The sequence below is a fragment of the Lissotriton helveticus genome, chromosome 12 (genome assembly GCF_964261635.1).
Source record: "Lissotriton helveticus chromosome 12, aLisHel1.1, whole genome shotgun sequence".
Classification (NCBI taxonomy): Eukaryota; Metazoa; Chordata; class Amphibia; order Caudata; family Salamandridae; genus Lissotriton; species Lissotriton helveticus.
In genome coordinates this window covers 639924328-639937571 of record NC_136073.1, presented here as the reverse complement: position 1 = coordinate 639937571, position 13244 = coordinate 639924328, and the positions used below count along the sequence as shown (strand labels likewise).

At 44.1% G+C, this 13244-nt stretch overlaps 1 protein-coding gene across 3 annotated transcripts in view; it reads left to right on the top strand.

Annotated features, from left to right (window-relative positions):
• KCTD19 (potassium channel tetramerization domain containing 19) overlaps nucleotides 1–13244 on the top strand; it is a 2598446-nt gene that overhangs the window by 1968029 nt on the left and 617173 nt on the right. The window lies entirely within an intron of this gene.

Below are 13244 nucleotides of genomic sequence, written 5' to 3'. Positions count from 1 at the left end.
TAACCACGTTGGTGTAATTTCTGGGCCAGGTCGGCTGCCTGTTTGTTGTAGTCCTCCTTGGTGCTGCAGTTGCGCCTGATGCGCAAAAATTGCCCAACGGGCAGATTTTCCCTGAGGGGGCGGGGGTGGAAGCTTCCTTGGAATTGGTTTGTAATGTGTGGTTGTGGCTAGTTTGCCACCTTTAGCATTAATCAGTAGATCAAGGAATGGTAATTTGTTACTGCTGCTTGTGCTGGTGAAGCACAGGAATGGATCTTGTGTGTTCAGCCAGGTTAGGAAGTGGTGTAGCATCTCCTCAGTGCCAGTTCATATAATGAGCATCCCAAAAAATCTCCAAAAACCTGCTCCGCAGTAGCCTGGCGTCGCAGCACACCTGAGGCGCACTCGGTGCCTCCGGTGGGACCCGATGATGAAGCATGCCACCAACTAGGTTGGTGGGTGAGGGCCTTCATAAAAAAACAAATGGTTTCCCATGCAGACACATAGTACGCAAATGTAGCTATTTGAAACATGGTCATTATCCATGGCTGCAATCCATATCTTTGATCATCAAAAATGAGAAGTAAACAACATTATTTATGAACTTGTAAATTGTACATCACAAGCTATGTTTCATATATGTTTCCCAACACTCAAGTAAGTATTTCAGTGTAAGGCATACAACACATCAACATACAAACTGGAATTTGGGTAATACCTTTTATCATTGTAAGGAAGCCCATACATTGAAATCACTTATTACTGGAATTTTAGAAATTATTTATGCAATGTTGCCAGTCGTTGAACTTAAATTCATTAAATCAAGAAAATCATTTATGTACTATAAGTGACTGCCAGATTGTCACACACACAAACAATATTTTCTGTTATCACCTGAGTTGTCTACATAATGGTTTGGTGTGCATTAGATTTCAAAGTGTTATGTAGCACTTTTAGATGATTTGCACATTTAGCGTTACTCTTCTTGTAGAATTGACAATTATTTGAGAGTCATCATACACTAGCAGAAAAGTTATGCCTGGTATGGATTTTAGGTAACTCATGATGATGAAATGGACATGACAATGCCCCCATTTGTCTGCTGAAGGCAACTGATTCTTAATTAAGTAACATTCATCTACATATATGTTCTAGATATATGTTCCCTAAACATTATTAATGTGGATGTATGTATGTGTTATTTTCTTGTTTGAGTACATTTATTTATATGTCTCACCATTTACAAAATTGTTTTCTCATGATATATAGTACTAATTGTAATCTTCAGTTAAATGTGATAGCTTAGTTTGGGATATTTTCACATTGAAGGTTGCCTTATATCTGACATGTTGACAAAGGTTTATACGAAATATTTATGTAAAACTTTACAAAACTGAGAAGCAGCACGTTAAGGTAACTTGAGTGAAATGTTTGTTTCTCAATGACATAAAGCAATAATGTTATTTTGCTTTATATTAAATGTGTATATTTGAAAATTATATTTGGTGAATCATGGACATTTGCTGTCATTACCTCATTAGTTTATAGATATTAACCTAGTGACAGTGGTTACTTACTATATGGATTATTTAAACGTGTACCTACCTTTAGTAGTTATTTCATTAACACCTTTTTTTTGATATATTAAATTTTGAAATATTTTGACTTATATTTGGCCATTAAAACCATTATTGACTTGTCACACCATTGCACATAAACACTTCAACTACGGATAATATTTACCAAAAGTGCCGCTAAGCAGTTTTCACACTGTTTAGTGGCAATTGTTTTACCACTGCCAATCGCCAAATCCCAACACTATGTTTGCGAAGTATTTACAAGACGTCGCTACGTGGCATGAGCATCAGCTACCGGCTCAGAAAAATGACATTAACTCTAGTGTCAAGGCAATAATAAACTAAACTTTATCATGAAGTAAGTGACGTCTGGCCACTTAGCTACAAAAAGGTTTGCGCTAATCAGCCCGTCGTCCCTTTTCAGCACCTAGTGGGGAAAAAAGCTTATAAATACACAGTTAAGGGAAAAAATTCACCTGATTGCAGAATGGAGCAGCCTGGACCAAGGTTCAGCACAGGACAACAACCCCTCCAAACCCCCACCCCCACCAGCCAGGATGACCAGCAAGAGTCCTAGTGGAAGAAGAAATGCAGATTCAGTCAGGAGGAAAATGAGATCCTGATTGTGGAGGTGACGGAGAAACAAAACCAGCTCTTTGTCAGCTCCAAGGTGTCTTTGGACGTCCATTGTCAACAAGGTGAGCTCTGTTGCAGAAGTCAAGAGGGCAGTGACTGACTGCAGGAAGTGCTGGCAAGATGCCAAGCACAAGACTAAGCAGAAAATGGTCAGCAATCAACAGGCACCACTGCAGACCTAAGTTGGGAGTACAGCACCACAAGAGGAACTCAGTGCCTTGGAGGAACAGGTCTCCACAGTCATCTGTGAGGAGTCAGTGGTTGGAGTAGAGGGACAGGACAGTGCTGACTATGACCAACTACATCAGCAAGAGAGTAAACAGGGACATTGGGGGTGAATGCATAATTTTGTTCCGTCCCGGTAGCCATGTCTCATTCCTCCCCACTCTGTGTGCATATCAACCTCTAGCCATATCTGTACTCTGGGGTTATTCACATGTCCTTTGAGCTGTTGGTACATCACTTTTTACTTCATTGAACGTTATATACATACATACAATGACGAGTGAGCAGTTATGTCTGTCTCATCTAAATGTTTGCATCAGGCAGTGTTGCAAATCTCACAGTCAACCTACTTTAACACACATTGTAATAGCAGTCGTGCATACTTGTCAAGATATGGCCGTTTCATGTACTATCTATGGCGCTCACATACCATAATACTGTGGAGTGCAGTGTCAACTTAATATTGGTAGCACGGTGCTCTGACAGAATAGAAATTCTGGGAAGTGCTGTGTGCACACAATAAACAATACACCCCTGCATGTCCCTCAGTACTGATGTCATCAAAGATTGAGTAGCGCAAACGCAGACACCCTGCTAACATGTTTCTAAGGTGCTCAGCAGTACCAAATGTTGATGTGCAGGAAGGGACACCTTCCTAGGCACAAACAATTCTAATTTGTTATTCGCTGCTACGATGTGTGCAGCAGAATGCAGCACACATACCAAGAGCAACATATAAGGAGATAATCTGTCCGAAATTGGCTTCCACTTTTTAGTCTCCGGAAAACTTGGCCATAATTTTCCTTGGGGCATATTTACTAGGAAACTGTTGTAGTGCAGCGTTAGGCCAATAGGCCTAACACTGTGTTCTGACAGTTTCTAAACACAGGTATGCTCTGTATTCACAATAATACCGTGCACCCCTGATTTTCCCTTAGCGCTGGTGCTAAATGTTGCTGCTCAGCGCCAACGCAGACACTCTTGCACCATTATGCAAGGGTGTCTGCATTGCAGTGAAAGATTGTTTATGTGCATGAACTTGTCCAGTGCGACAATGTTTCATTTTGCACATGTAAATAAATGAACTTTTATTTTCCTGGTGTGTGTTGTCTGTGTACATGAAACAGGACAGATGTCAACAATGACTAATCTGTGTAGTCACTACATCAAATACAGTTGCCATTTGAAAATTTGGGGCATATTTGCAAGCCCCTATCGCCAAAGGAACGCCATTTTTTCGAAGTTCCTGTAGTGATTAGGCTGTGCCTTATTTACAAGGTGGTGTTAAGCCACTTGAAGTGTCTTAACACCACCTTGTAAATAAGGCACCCTTTCACGCAATACTTAGGGAATAATTCTGATGCGGTTAGGAAGGCCTCCTAACAGCATTGGCTCCGTCCAAATGGGATCCGGATGTGTCTTTCCAACTGACTAGGAAAGGTTTCCAACCGACTGAGTATGATACAAGTTAGGCTTTAGGAATATCCCAATCCAAGCCCGATGGCATTTGGAATGACCAAGTCATACGGCGCAGAATTGTACGTCTCAATGGGCCACGTTTCCAAAGCACCGAGTAGGATGCTTGATTTGGACTGCCTTTCCAAATCCTGCCGTCTGACTCGAATCAGTAGTTGGAATCAGACTTTGGGGGCCTGTAGTGGGCTACCCTGCACCTGGAGCCTTCCCAATGGGGCCCGTGGGGGTACCCATGGGTCTTCCCTTACCAGCCAGGCACAGTGTGGCAGGCACCAGTGGGTGCCCACCACAGGGTGCCCGATTTTCCCCAGCACCCCTTACTTCAATGAGAGCTTATGCATTCGGTCGGAACAAAGGCTCCCATTGAAGTCAATGGGAGTCCAACCATATTGTATCTTGAAGCATTGGGATTCATCATACTTGGTCGGTTGGACTCTCCCGATCCGATTTGGTTGAAAACCATTCCCAAACCAAATCTTTTCGGACAATATACAAAGCATAATGTCGCGCAATGTACAACAAGACAAACAAACAAATCTGACTGGTTCCAAACAAATGAAACTACACAATAAGTCTGTAGCGCCAACAACAGAGGTACAAGAAAAAATCTCAAGCAAACAGCACTGAGGCAATCAATCAATCCAGGCAATACAAAACAATAATTTAATTGAGATATCTAGCGGGTCAAATCAGGACATAGAAACCCACGAAACCCAAAAACGTACAGATTTGCCCGACTGTTACGACGTCGACGTCGAGCGCCATCAGCAGGGCCGGACTGGCTACCAGGCAGTTGTGTGTGCTGCCGAGCAGGGGATGATTTCGTTGATGGGGACCTGTGTGTGCAAAACGAAATTCGTTTTGCTTTTTGTATTTCAAAGCGCACGCTTGTCCCCATCAACGAAATAAGCCCACACCACGGAGAAATCATCCCCCTGCTCGGCAGCACACACAACTGCCCGGTAGCCAGTCCGGCCCTGGCCATCAGGAATCATCAATAATAGAAATTTCAAGTGTGTCAGCATCATGCAAAACACTACCCGCAAAAGAGTCATTACATAAAGGATCTCCACACAAACAAAACGAGGATCATCGAATACTAGCGTCTCTTGATGAATACCCATACACCAAACTCACGCCAAACACTACTAAAGCAAATTACACCAGCAAGCAGGAATGCACGGTCTCAATCAAAATCTGGAATCAATAATAACTTTACATAGTGCACTGGGTAACATTTTGGAAACCTCATTCAAAACGTTGAATATGCAGTCAGACAAACTTGATATTCAAATCCACCTAATGAGCACGATAGCCGAACACATATCCAGTATAAACAAAAAACTGGATACCATGGGAAACGGGGTTGACATTATTCAGGAACAGTCTCGCCTCTGGACTCAGCCCCCAAAATGCACGTGCAGTCCAATACTGGAAAAACTAAAGGATTTGCCGTTAATACTTAAAGATATTCTACAGGAATGCAAGCAGGCAAACCAGGGAGTTAATAGTACATCCGATACAAGAGACTTTATCGTGCAACAAAAAGATGTACTCAAAGATAAAAAGCAAATCGAGAAAAGAGAAAGGTAGACTTGACAACAGTAGTAGCACAACAAATAACAGATAAAGAATTGAAACAAAATATCTCAATAAAAATAATAACTGAAGAACAACAGGATGTTCAAAATCTTAGAGGGACAAACCCAGGAGCTCGGAATAGCATTTGTCATGACCCAACAGAGAAGAAACAGTTGACAGAGGATAGTGAAAAAAATCCAGACACCAAACAACCCCTAACTAAAAGACAGAAAAAATGGGCGAGGAAAAATAGAAACCAACTATTAAACCGTATGCCGGCAACCAAGCAGGCCTTGACCAACTTTCCGATCTTTAACCGCCCAAAGCCATTAATTAAAGCTAAAGCTGGTAATGAGGAGGGGTCACACCACCTATCAATAACATCAAAATCTCGGGGCAGCCTCCGGAAGCAGAGCTCTAAAGCAGAAGGGCAACAGCACACTGCCAAAGAGGAATGGTGTAACGACCTAGCTAAAATAAATAGACCAAGAACATCAACAACACAAGAGGAGATGATCCATGTTACAAGCGCGGATACAGATGACTCAAATAAGGATGAACATGCAACGTTAGCCACAACATCAAGTAGTGCGGATTGGAGTCTGGAAAGTATCGAGTATGACTACTCACCCTTGAACAGAGTACTAGGGTGCTCGAAGGACGAGCCATATAATGATGGGAATAAACAACAACAAAGAACCTGCGTCAAGCCGCAAGGCACCAACTATCAAGGAATGAAACAAGAACTCATTAAATATGAGTCCAACGGGGAGGAGCCTAGCAGCAGCCGCGATGGCCGCCTGATTCCTCGGCTCCGCCGACCTTCTCGCTTTCCTCCCGTCTCCTGCCCTATCCTGCTCGTGATCCTGAATCTGACCGGCGCTACCGGAGTCGGGAGAAGAACCCGGTTCTGGGGATGTGCTTAACTTCGCGTTCTGGGCTGTAACAGTGACGGAGCGCCCTCGCCCTTCCCTGATGCCTCGCGGCTGAGCCCGGATCTTTGTTCTGCTTGTGTGGCCGACCCTGTGAACAACGACAGCGGCCATCTCGAGCTGGGCGGCGCTGACTGTTGAGAACGACTGCTGCCTTTGATTCCTCTCGGCAGCTCATCCTGCTCTGTTGCCCCTCACGCTGCTTCCAGGCTGAAACCGCTACATTCTATCTTCGCCCCGGCCTCGGACGGCTACTCTCGCTACATTTGTTTCCCCCAGCGCGGTGACCGCCATTTTAGATAGCTCGCACTCGCTATTGGGGAGAGACTGCCCAGGGTGCTGCTGGAGCCCGTTTGATGTTGCTTTGCCCTGACATCGTGCGAGGTGCAGGAATGGATTGTGTTGCCCCTGTACCCCCAGTTTGGCTGTGTTGTGGTGGTCGCCGGCGGGGAACCTGGCTAACGGTGCAAGGAGATGGCGTCCGACATCAGGACTCGGTATACGCCTGTGAGCGGTGTGTGCAGTGGCAACTCGGGGATCGCCTGGTCCCTTGGGACGACGACGCTCATTCTCGAGCACCGATTTCTGCTGGTATGCCCGACGCACAGGGAATTGTTGCACCTTTATTCCCTGAGACGCCCCTGCGGATTGTCGACGTTTTGGAAGCCCTGGGTGAGCTACGTGTCGCCCACCGTACTGTTGCTCGAGAACTGGGGGACCGCCTGGACGCTATTTCATCCAATGTGATACCGACCGGCCGAGCTTGCCTGCGAGTGCAGGGCGCTGCGCCACATCCTATGCCCTACTACTGCGGATTGTCTACTCCGATGTCCACGGTTGCGCTGCCGGCGCAGGATCCTGCTCCCACCGTGTCGCTACATGTACTAGCCTGGAAGACATCTGCTGCTCGTGGCCTTATGCGGCGGAGTGGGAACTCTCTCCAAGAGCCATGTCTGGCAGCCTCATTGGGGACTACTGTTGGAACTCGTCATCTTCCCCCGGAACTGATTCTACTGCTTGGGCTGACTTTTCTTTGTGCTCTACTGCTGCGTGGTCTTTCTCCTGCTGTGCTCGTGCCGTGCTGGGCTTTGTGTTGGACAGTTCATGGCGGCCAGTTTCCTACTCTGCTGAGGTCGTCTCGTCTGCTTGCCCCTCTAGTGATGAATATCGCGCAGTTGGACTCTGTTGGCACATTGGACCGTAAGGGGCTGGGTTGAGGCTGTTTTTTTTTTTCTTCGCCTGCTGAAGTTCTTAGTGCTGGGACTATAATCCACATGCCGGGTAGTGGGGTGTTGGTTCTGTATTGGTCTTGGGGTTCGGGGATGGGCGATTGTGGTTGCGCACATTGATTGCTTTACTTTCCCTGCCTACGTTTATTTGAAATTTCCGGTCCTTCTTCTTCCTGATGTATTGGCGGGGGGTTGTGTTTTGGCCCCAGGTTCTGGGTGTAACAGATTCTGCTTCTCTTTTTGTTTCATGTCTTCCGAATTTACTGTTGCATGTGGCGTAGATGGTGTATTTGGCCGGGATGTCCGGGAGATCCTGATATTGGGTGGGCTCCTCCTCACCTTTCCTTTTTCGGGGAGTAGTGGATTAGTTTATTCTTTTCTCGCTCCCTTTCTCTCTGCTGTTAGGGCTTTTTCTTCATTTTTCCTTTTTTCTCTCTTCCTTTCTTGTCTATATTTCGGGTTCCTTAGTGGGCGACAGACACTCTGCTGGGGGGGGGTAGGCCGTAGCCTCCGCATTGCTGTAGGGTGGGGGGTTATTTCGTTCTTTTTGGTTTCTATGGGCCTTTATTTCCTTTTTATTTTAAGCCTTTTTCTTTCCCTTTTTCTGGGTCAAGGGTTTTAGCTGTCCGGGGGTGGGTAGCTATTGGCGCACGACGTGTTCTGCGAATGTCAATCCTTATGTATTGTGTTGGTGCCGCCATTTTGACGATGTTCTCATGCGCGCTGGATCTTTGCTGTGAGTTGCCCGCTTCAATTCTGTTGTTCTGTCTGGTCCTTGATCCTTTCTAGTCCTTCCAACTTACTATTTTTTTACAAGCATAAAAAAGAAAACCTTTAACGATGGTCCTTCCCCTTCTCCTGTTTCCCAGTGGTATATGTCTGCCGATGTGATATGAATCGACTGTAATTTGTTTGACGTACTGCTGCGATGCCATGTTGTGCGCTTATGTGCTTCGAAACGTTGTTGAGGCCGGCCGGATGGTTGTAGGCCCGTATTTGTTTCTGACGTTTTACAATAAAGGTTTTTAAAAAAAAAAAATAAAAAAAAAAAAAAATATGAGTCCAACAAGCAAGGAGATCAAAGGGTAGTGACCAAAGGTTTTGATAATAAACATAAAGTTACGCCAAATCCTGACACAACTAGGAGTATCAACATTACCTCCAAAAGGGACAAAACTATCACAAGACAAGTTACAGCAAGAGTCGACAGAAGTAAGCAGGACCAGCTACAAGTAAAGATTATTACAGAGCGGTATGACCAACATCAAAGTATAGGACCGGAAAAAGCAACAAGGCCAATGCCTGTTCTAGTGACCACTATTAATGATTGTACGCCAAACATAAAATCAGGCGGACAGAAAAGAACAATTCTGGAAGTAAAAACCAAGACAAGTATGCCATCAGAGCAATTAGTGAATGATGACCATAACCAATAGTTCAAAATCACAAAGGATGAGTCGAAGGAGAACAGAAGCAATAAAACAATGAGAACTCGGCTACATCGCAATGTGCATGATATAAAACCAACAATAACTGGAAGGTTACTTTTTATACCCAATTACAAAATGCAAAGCACACAAGACTATTTAAACCGAGGAAACATCCTACACCTGACCTCAGCTATCCCGAGCCTCAGCCATATCACGCCTGCAGACTTATTGACAATTGAATTTGTTAATCTTGGAAATAATTTAGCCGAGGAAGGCACCCTCTCAACCTGGAGGAGCGTGGAAATAGTTAAGCAGTTACTCAATGAAACCACGAAATTTGAAGAGTGGGGGATTTCGCTCAAAGAAGAGAAAACGACAGGCTATCCCTCGCCCCTATTAAGAAAGTGCATCAAACGAGAAGATCATACCGGTATAAGTCGACAAACATACTCGGTATTGCAAGGTGCCAGGGGTGCAGAACTTACAAAAACTGAGCAACAGAGTAGGCCAATGCAATGTCCAACTGAAGACTGAATTAGCAGCGGGCCTGTAACATCGAACGAAGTATAGTAAAAGTCCTCTCCTGGAACATCGCTGGAGCCAAAGAAATTTTAAACAACAACTGGAAAACGGACACTTGGGACACTTATGACATCATTGCCCTGCAGGAAACATGGCTAACAGAGCCAATTGATGTCCCAGGTAGAATCAGTTTTCATGTTAGTGCAACCCGCACCCAGCGCCATGATCGAGCGAAAGGCGGTTTGTCGGTCTACATAAGCACTGCATTAAACATCAAAGCCTCCCAACTGGCAGCCTCTACGGCCGACATGCAAATAATCAAATTTGAGAGGTTATCCCAAGCTGGTATCGGAACCATAATATTAATCAACATATACGCTCACCCAAAAATGAAGGTAAAAAAAGAGCTATTCAAATGCATTAACAATGTAATATCCGTGTTCCGTCTTGATCAACCAGCATGGGAGATAATCCTCACTGGCGATTTCAATACTAATCTTATACACCACCCAGAAGAGGAGGATAACATCATCGCTGCCAACGAATTTTGGGCAGTTGAAACACAGGAGATCCCGCTCGCCAAGAAGACCGACCAAGTGGGAAAACAGTTGATGTGGGCCCTGGAAAATCATGGGTTGCGAGTACTTAACGGAAGAATCAAACAGGACAAATCCCCCTCAAACGCCTATATAGGCCCTAGCGCAAGTACAATTTTGGATTATACCATTGTCTCGCTCCCTTTGCTGGGGTTAATCAAAAATGTCCACATTTTATGTTCGGCTGACAGCGACCATTCTATGCAGCATATTGAAATCAACCTGGCACCATTCAAACATTTAAAAGCTCGCTCACTAGATGGGGAAACATCGACAATCAACCTGAAGTGATTAAGATGGACGAATAATTTGCTACCGCAAATAGCACAGGAAGCAAAGCACCTACTCCAAAATATAACCAATGGAAATGAAATGTGCGCAGAAACATGGACTGCCTTTTTGAATAAATTACTAAAGAATAGAGCAAAATTGAGCATGAAGTTCAACCAAAGGAACAACGGTCAGCCCAGTAAGATCATACTGTCCTTAAGAAGGCATTTGCGGAAGTTCATGAGGCAAGCAAAGTGTCGCAGTTCAGATTCGCATGTTTGGCAAACAATCCGACATGTAAGGAAACAATATAAGAGACAAATATGGATTGAAAAAAAACGATATACCGATTTTTGGACCAAATTACTGTACAACATAAAGAAATCTGATTCCAGAGCGTTCTGGTCACAGGTAAATTCACTAAACAGATCAGCACAAATAATAAACATGACCTGTGTTACAGAACAGGCATGGGTTCAACATATACTTGACACATTTTCAGTAAATTCATCGATGCCGCCCATAACAACAACTAACAATACATCAAATGATGTGAACCTGAAGACCTCCGTCCTAGCACAATTAAACAATCTGTGTACCAATCAGCAAGGTGGGGTTCAGATATCCAGTTCTTACGTGGAATCAGAAATATCAAAAATAATTAAAAGAAGCAGGCAAGATAGCGCACCAAGACCAAATGGTGTTCCCCAGGCCATCTACAAGGAGGACCCCCAATATTGGGCATGTAAATTAAACATCTTATTTAGGTCAGTAAACAGCACAAGCCGGCTCCCAGAAAGCTGGAGAGGGGCGATTATAAATCCGATTTACAAAGGAGGTACCGAAAAAACTCATCTAATTACCGTCTGATAGCACTTATCGATGCTGAAGCAAAATACTATGCATCCCTTGTGCTAATCGACCTTACCAAATGGTCTGAAGATAATAAGAAGATTCCGGTAACTCAGACAGGGTTTTACAGGGGTACAGGTACCATGGCTAATGCCATGGCGATAACTTTAATCGCCGAAAAGAGTATACAAAGCCGTCAAGCACTGTACGCCTTCTTTGTTGACTTCAAGGCGGCTTTTGACCGTGTCAATCGTCAGCTACTATGGTCCAAGTTAAAACAGCAGGGCCTGCCCGACACAATTCTAAATCCCATAATGGACTTATACACGGACACCTGGATGCAGGTAAAGATCGCTAATGGGCACCAGTTAATACGGAAGATCAAGACTTATGACGGATTAAAACAAGGCTGCGTCTTGGCGCCCCATCTTTTTAATCTATTCATGGCAGACCTAACTACAAGTCTTGATGGGATTAACGCCCACCCACCGCGGCTAGGAACACTACGGTTGACACATCTTTCCTATGCCGACGATGTGGTGCTCCTTAGTCAGACTAAAATAGGTCTGCAACGCCTTCTGCATGAACTGGCTGAATACACTAAACAGAATCTTCTCAAAATAAATAGCCAGAAAACAAAGATCATGATAATAACTTGCCAACGCAAAGCCCTGCCACTTTTTGTCATAGATAACAAGAAACTGGAGGTAGTGGATAGCTATAAGTACCTGGGAATACAACTGGACAGACGCCTTAATTTTTCCTTGCACTTTGAGGCCATCGAAAAAAAGGGAATAGCACTATTACATTCATTCAACAGTATTTCCAAGCAGTTAAAGGGCCCTCTGTTTAATCCACTTCTGGCTGTCATCAAGGCCAAGCTACTCCCTACAATAGCCTACGGCAGTGTGTTACACCATGGGAGAAGTGCACAGCTTTTAGACAAGATTCAAACCATAGTCTACAAGCGTATATTCAGTTTACCGTGCAATGCCTCTCCGGCACAGGTCCGACTCGAGTTCGGCCTGCAATCTCAAGATCTGCAAAAAAAGTATGAGACCATTAAGTTCTGGTATGACATTTGGATGAACAGGCAAACAGAGATCAATTCTGCTACGTAGGAGGCAATGCAAAATAGTCCCAATTCTCAGTACACCAAGTTTCTAAACCTGTCCCTTGATACCACCGAACTTGCATCATTGTGGCAAACTAAGCTACCGGTATCATTGTTCAAGCAAGTACTTAAAAAGGCGGCAAACAGGCATTCGCTGATTAATGACAAGTCAATCTTTAGTCACCGCGCACATGCCTGGATGATAATTCAATCATACACTATGCTCAAACCTGCAGTCTATTTCGGGTTATCCTTTTCATTATTTGTCAAACTGAAATACCTTAGTTTAAGGATGGGAACCTGCCAACAAATGCAGATCAACCACCTTGGATGAAACCGGACACCAAGGAGTGTGACTTATGTGGTGCCACAAAACAAGACCTTATCCACCTATTTTGCATCTGTCCTACACTGGACAAGGAACGACGGCGCTGGTGAAAGGCAAAATTTAATGACTATGGAATACGTACTTGTCGAACTGCCATCATACAGGTTTTGTGTACAGCGGATCCACAATTTATCTGCAGATCAGTCAAGTTTGTTATGAACTTTGAGAGCAAAAGAGGTGTCATTGTAAAGGTTCGTTAAAAATTCAGATCAAGACGTAACGTTAAGAGGCTATAAGAACCTTTGTTACTCTCACGCAAGTAATTGCACCTGCCATCTTACGCCATTCAATGGTTTCACATAACTCGTAGTAGATCGACCTAAATAAACTTTGATCTTGAGTAGGAAGAGCTGTGTGATCCGTCTTACACCAGCAAATGTATCGATGTAAATTGACATTGAGCTTCTGAAAAAAGAGCTATTTTTGTATAGAACGAA